Source organism: Caretta caretta, chromosome 3, assembly GCF_965140235.1.
Source record: "Caretta caretta isolate rCarCar2 chromosome 3, rCarCar1.hap1, whole genome shotgun sequence".
Classification (NCBI taxonomy): Eukaryota; Metazoa; Chordata; order Testudines; family Cheloniidae; genus Caretta; species Caretta caretta.
In genome coordinates, this window is record NC_134208.1 from 208,533,934 (window position 1) to 208,540,814 (window position 6,881).

Consider the following 6,881-nt stretch of genomic DNA (forward strand, 5'->3'; position numbering starts at 1 on the left):
ATTGCCCAGCCTCACCAGTGGTTGGTGAAGGCTTCTGGCCTTGGGAGCCACCCCGCTCACACTTCCACCCAGGGATTTCCCTACACCCCCACTATGGGGGTGTTTAACCCCCCCCCAAATTTCCCTAACACCCCCCACCAGTTTTGTGAACTAGTTACATGCAGTGTTGCCAATTTAGTGATTGTTTGTACATTTGAATTGAAATTGAAACATTAATACAGACTTTAAAAGCATATAGGGGCTATGATAACATACGTGTATCTGAAAAAGTATCATAGATTTGAAACATAGAGTAGCTTCCTTGTACCGCTGTTTATGACCATGTCAGTGCATTCATTTCAGTGATGTTGGCCACCCTAATAATTTCAAATTATAATTTGTAAGCAAAGTCTAAAGGAGCTCTCCCGAACTGCTAGTGAGGGACCGGAAAGGCTTCAGGGCCAGGCTGTATTTACATTCACACCTAATCTACCTAGGTATCCAGCAGACAGAGCTGTGTTGCCCAAGTGATAGATTTTGGCTGGGGTTGGGTTACAAATTACTTGAATGCGGGGGGAGGGGGCATAATGAAATGTTGTTGGTCTTATTGTTGGAGTAAAGGCAGTAGAACTGTACTTAGCCTCTGCTGATTGAGGGTATCAAGAGAGAGGGTGAGGATAGGGTGTTTTGCTTGATAGTCTGCCTGAGTCTCCCCTGTTTAAAGACAGAGCTGATTAGGCTTCATAGATAGTCTTTGTTTTAAGTGACCACTACAGCTGAAATCACTGATAATCAAGTCTAAGCGCTTAGACCTGCTGTGGGACAGGGTTTCTGTGGCAGAGACGGCCCAGTCTGCACTAGCAGCGTGGTTCCCCCACGGAGAGCTCAGCTGAAATCACTGAGAGCTGGGTAGAGCCTCAAGAGACCAGCTCACAGAGGTCACAGTGGCAGCAGAAGGTGACAGTGCAGGGCCATTGGCAACAGAGCAGTGGAGTGAACGGTGGCACAACGAACAGCAGTGGCCAGAGCGAACAGCGAGCAGCTGGAGGAACGAGCGAGGCGCCTTCTTGCCCCCACCTGGGAGGTGACCTCACGTGAAAGCACCTCTGAACTCTGAGTCTCCACTGACCAAGGACAACACCGGTGAGTGTTAATGAGACTGTTAAGAATGCTGGAGCCACAACACAGTTCATGCGAACACACACGGCCGTGGCCTCCTACTTTCTGTTTCAGCAAGAGATACCACACACTACAAACTGGGGGCCGGTGTTAAGGGCATTGTCACTTGTTCATCCTGAAGTTGAACACTGGTTCCGAACAAGACCAGCAAATGCTCACTGTCTTTCTGCACGAAACTCAGCTGACTGGCTAGATGCATGCGGTGCAACAGTGAAAGACTCAACCGTTGAAAAAGTGAAGAACTCTCTCACCACATTCAAAAAAATTGCATACATGGCTGACGAATGCACCAATGCAAATGGTCATCAAGTACTAAATCATTGTGTACGTTATCTTGATGTCAGGGGTAGGCCAGTAGATGCATTTCTAGATGTTCAAGTTATAGAAGACAGATTGGCTGCATCTGTGACAACCCACATCTTAGAAGAGTTAAATGCTTGTCAGTTGGATCCCAAACAGATGGCTGCTTGTGCATTTGATGGAGCTGCAGACTTCTCTGGAAGACATGGTGGAGCACAAGCTTTGCTCAGAGAAAAGTGTAACCCTGTTCTCTCCTATACACACTGCAGAGGCCATCTACTCCAACTTGCGCTAGTACGAGCTGCAGACTCTTCAAAAGACATTTAAAAAGCTATAAATGTAATGTCTTCATTATGTTCTTTTTTCAAAAAGAGTCCAAAAAGACTGAATATCTTCGAACACATCGAAGATACACTGGGCCTGAAGTTCAAATTAGTCCTACCTGGAACAACCCTCTGGCTTTCTCATGAGCCATCCTTGGCTGTTGTCTTAAAATTACTCCAGCCATTATTACTGGCTTTGGAAAGTATCTACCAAGATGGGATGGATCTAAGTAGTGACGCTGGTGGATTACTTTTGCTACTACATTGAGAGAAGACTATTGCCGTTCTCTCTCTTGTAAGTCTACTGTTGAAACCACTTGGGTCATTAAACAATGCCATCCAGGCATCTCCTACAACAGTAGTAGATCTTTGTCCAGCAAAGCTTGTCCAGAAGCTACATTTGGATCACTCCGAGAGCTATCCATTGAAAAAGTACTGGAAGAAGCAAAGACTTCAGCCCAGAAGTTGAGTAATGAAGGCATTTATATTGACTCCTTAAGTGAAGAGGACAAGAAGTGTTTGTTAAGACAACTGAAAAAGTACACCGACTTGATTCTTAAAAATCTACAACAGCAACTTCTAGATTCTACTCAACCGCTACGTAGCTTTTACAGACCCCTGTCCTATAAAACACTGACAGTTGAGTGGAGTGAGGCACGAGCAGCCATGGGGCTGCCGTGTGCTCGGGCCAGAATTAAGAATTTGAACTCAGAGTGGAATATCATACGACGAATGAATGAAGATTTGACTTCAACTTCTTTTTTTTATCATCGCTAGTGGCTCGACCCGATCTTTGTGCTCTGTTTCCTGGGCTGACAGAAGTAGGAATTCATCTCTCGCTGCTCCCAGTCACAACAGCTACAATTGAGCATCCTTTTTCATCATTGAATAGAATTTTGTGTTTTGAAAGGAGCCGTTTTATGCCCATTAGTTCATTCACGTGATCAGGCAGATCAGTTGAAGGACTGGAAGTACCGGACACACGAGAAGCCACCAAAGATGAACGCATTGCATTCAAGAAGTTTATTAACAACTTGTGCAAAATTATAACGACACCAAGAAGGATGAAGATGTCGTGCTTCATAGAAGGCTTGAGTAGCCAACTTTAATTGGTGTGATGATTTTAAAATCCAATAAAATGGTCATGAAACATTTTTCAGTTTTTACTATGGTGCCATACAGCCCATCTTCACCCTCACGGTCTCACCCCTCATCGGCCCTGACCGCCCCCCTGTAAATTTGAACACCCTCCCCCAATTTCCATTCCTGGGGAAAACACTGCCTCCACCCCAGTGGATGCCTAGGGGGTTGGGCCGGCACTTTCCAGTACTAAAGACCTGCCATGAGCCCATCAGCGGAGCTGAAAGCAGCTACTGCCCTCCTCTTCCTATTGTCCAGCAACCTCTCACATCCCTGTTTCACCAAGTCATGCCAAGGTTTAACGTTTGATTAGCCTGTGGAACTCAGTACCACAAGATATCACTAAGGCCAGGAGCATACACAGGTTCAGCAAACAACTGGACACAAATATGCACAGGAACATCCACAGTCACCATAGACAACATGAAAATAAGGGCCATAAATGCTCATTTCAGGGCAGAAGGCAGCCACAAACTGATGGGGGCTGGGAGAAATTCCCCGGGTGGGCAGCTTATTCTGAAGCTGTCCACTCTCAGGGTTCTCCCACCTTCCTGTGAAGCAGCTGATCCTGACCACTGGTGGAGACAGGCTATCAGAGTAGCTGGGCCCTGGCTCTGACCCAGCCTGGCAGTTCCTATGCCAAGGCTTATACAGCTAGATACAAAGGTATGGCTTCATATCATGCCTAAAAATGGTGGGGAGCTAGAACCCACGCGTCCCATGTGTTTCACACAAGGTCCTTTTATTTCTTTGAGCCTTAAGTAGTTACCCTACAACCAGCTAAAGACAGCAAAAAAGGGGGCCCCGTTCCCTTTCCCCCAGCATCCTCAAGGATAGCAGCTATCTTTGGGGTGGGGAAGTAGGGGCCCCAACTCTCTGTCCCATTCCTCCCCCACTCAGCAGAACCAGTCACCCCCATATTGCATCCTTTTTCTAGCACAGGAAGGGGAAGGATAGGAGGGGCTGGCTTCCCAGCGTCAGTCAGGGGAGGGGGGCAGGGAGAGGAGGGGTATTCCAAGGGAGAGGTGCTATAGGATGGGAAGCTCCACAACAGAACCTAAGCTAGGGGCCCCAGCAGGAGGGGACAGCCAGCATACGTATCATTCATGCTAGGAGCAGGAGTGGGATAACTCTCAGCCACTCTAAGGACAAGGGCTGGGACTGCAGAGGGTACAGAGACCAGAGGAAGGGAACAAGCCAGCCCTCCCCTGGGGGTGGGCCACAGGGAACAGGTCAGATACAAGAGAGACTGCAACAGAGATGCTGCTTCCCAAGAGAGGCCAGGAGAGTTCAATGGGGGCGGGGGGCACAGAGAGAGGATGGACTGTCCGACTCCCTAGTTTGAGCTTGTAACAGGCTCTTACCTCCTCCAGCATCTGACCCTGCTGCTGCCACCCCAATAACATCAGAGGGAATCACAGCACCCACCGCCCTTGTTTTCGGAGGGAGGCTGGCTGAGCTCCATCACACTCACCAGGACACACACACACTTCCCCCAGACTTCTTTGCTGGCTCCCATTCCCCAGGCCCTCTGCCCGAGAGCCAAGGCTGGCCTCTGGGCCAGCAGTAACGCATCCAGCCCTCCTGGCCTGAGCTCAGGCTGCCCCTTACATCGCCCAGCAGAGCTGGTTCTTGGTCACATGTTCCCATCACAGGAGCCCTGGTCTCCCTCCCTTCACCTGGGGAGGCCGGCTACCCCAGCACAGGTGAGGCTGAAGATACCCTCTTAAAGGGCTAGCTCAGCCTGGGACAGAGCCCTCACGGTAGCCACGCGAGAGCTCCTCTTGAGTCCACAGATCACTGCCTGGAGAAAGAGAGAACCGCCCCTGGGTCTGGCTAAGCAGCCAGCCGGGGCTGAGGGGTTATTGGAGCATGGCTCTCTGGAAATGGCCCACCTGTTGATGACTTTAGATAAGCTATTACCAGCAGGACAGTGGGGTGGGAGGAGGTATTGTTTCATATTCTCTGTGTGTATATAAAGTCTGCTGCAGTTTCCACGGTAAACATCTGATGAAGTGAGCTGTAGCTCACGAAAGCTCATGCTCAAATAAATTGGTTAGTCTCTAAGGTGCCACAAGTACTCCTTTTCTTTTTGCGAATACAGACTAACACGGCTGTTCCTCTGAAACATCTCTAGGCTAGTTCTTTTCCCACCGCTGCTAACCGTAATCTCCCCTTTCCCTCACCCCGTGCAAGAGAAAGGGACCAAGCAGCCTCGGAAAGGGGCGGAGGGGTCCTTTGTCTGATCAGCAGGAGAGGCAGGTAGGAATGGCCTTTTCTGGTACCCAACCCTCTGACACAGGGGAGAAGGAGCCCTCTGCCATGCTTGGGAATGAGTGCAAACGGCCCTGGGGAGCACAGCGCTGCTTGGGACTGCTCACCCAAGGAAGCCCTTTATAGGGCCCCACAGAGGAGAAGGGGTGAACGAACCCCACTGTCTTACACAAGCTGAGGCTTGAGCGTCAATTTGGGCTGGACCTTCCAGTGGAGGTGTGGGGCTGTACCTGGAGTTACATGGGAAATGCCAGACACTGAGGCCTCAACGTGACTGTGGGGTTGGTGTCACCATTCACGTCCCAGCAGAGATCCTGGCTCAGAGCCCGTTGACTGCAGTGGCGTCGGGACAAGGCCCACAGTGGGCAGGGCTGTAGGAAAGTCCATGGATCTCATGGCACTGGAGAGGACGGGGGCCTGCTGCTCTCTACTCCCTGGGGAGAAACAGCAGCAGGGCAGTGTGGGAGAAATCAACATGGGCTTGGAGGGGAGTGAACCGCTCACCACCTCACCCCTCGGGACGCAGGCGCCTGCCCGAGCGCAGAGCCGAGAGCCCCTTCCCTAGCTGAGCACCGGCCTTCCGGGCGGCAGACAGGGTCCGAGCAAGGTGCAGTCACTCCTGCCTGCCTCCGGAGTTGCCCAAGGCTGTTAAGAGGCTCCTGGAGGCTCAGATTCCTGAGCTGCGGGCAGAATCCTGGCCCATTGTAGCTTGTGCAAGACGTTCCCTTGGCTCGGGAGGCGGGCAGGCTGCTGGCCTGGCTGAGCTGCATGGCAGGACAGCCCCTGCCATTGCCGTGTGTCCCGGTCTCACTCCATCTCATGCCCTGCCCCCACCTCCCTCCTTGCAGGAGCCGATGGAGAGGGAGAGGGGGCTGAACCATTCCGGGGCTATCTGGCCAGGATGGGGTTGCTTGGTACCTCCCTGCCAGGCAGTAACATTACCACCCCCGTGCGAGTGGTATGAAAGCCTAGACGGGGCCTCGGACTGTGCAATCCATTCACGATTCTGAGCGATGGACATAATACAGTTTCCCAGGCTGGGAACGTGCGGTCCGGGGCCAGGCCTGGCAATCCGAGCCCCGGGGACGGCGTGCTGGCGTTAGACAGAGGGCACTATTCCACATACCAAGTGTAATGCCTGTGGGTGCACCGGCCGTCTTCCATACACTGGTCGCGAGGTGCTGCAGTCCCAGCGGCCGACTCATGGGCAGGGCAGGATTCTGTGGAGAGGTTCCCGTCATTTCTCCTGAGGATGGGTCCCCTAGCTGCAGTCCTGCTGGGGAAGAGGTGTGTATTGATGGCTTGGCGTGGCAGGGTCTGAGACACAGAGCGATTTCATGGAGACTCTGCCTCAATGTGTGGCTCAGGCAGCAGGGAGAAGCGAAGTCCAAGGAAGCTAGAGGTATCGTTTTATCGCCTTAAGCTGCCTTGCGTCCACCTACGTGTCTTCACTTAAAATTCTCTCCCACCCACGCAAGTGCCCCTTTGCAGCGACACGGTAATGCTGCCTCTCCGAGCAGCCTTGAGCCGTGGTCAGTGTGTTGAGGTCGAGACAGCACAAGTGCAGACACTGCGTAACCTAAGTCATCACTAACAGTTCTCCAGCTGCTGTCCCACAATGCCCGACAGTGACTGCTCTGGTCACAAGTCTGAACTCCACTGCCCAGGGTCATGGAGATCAGAAGT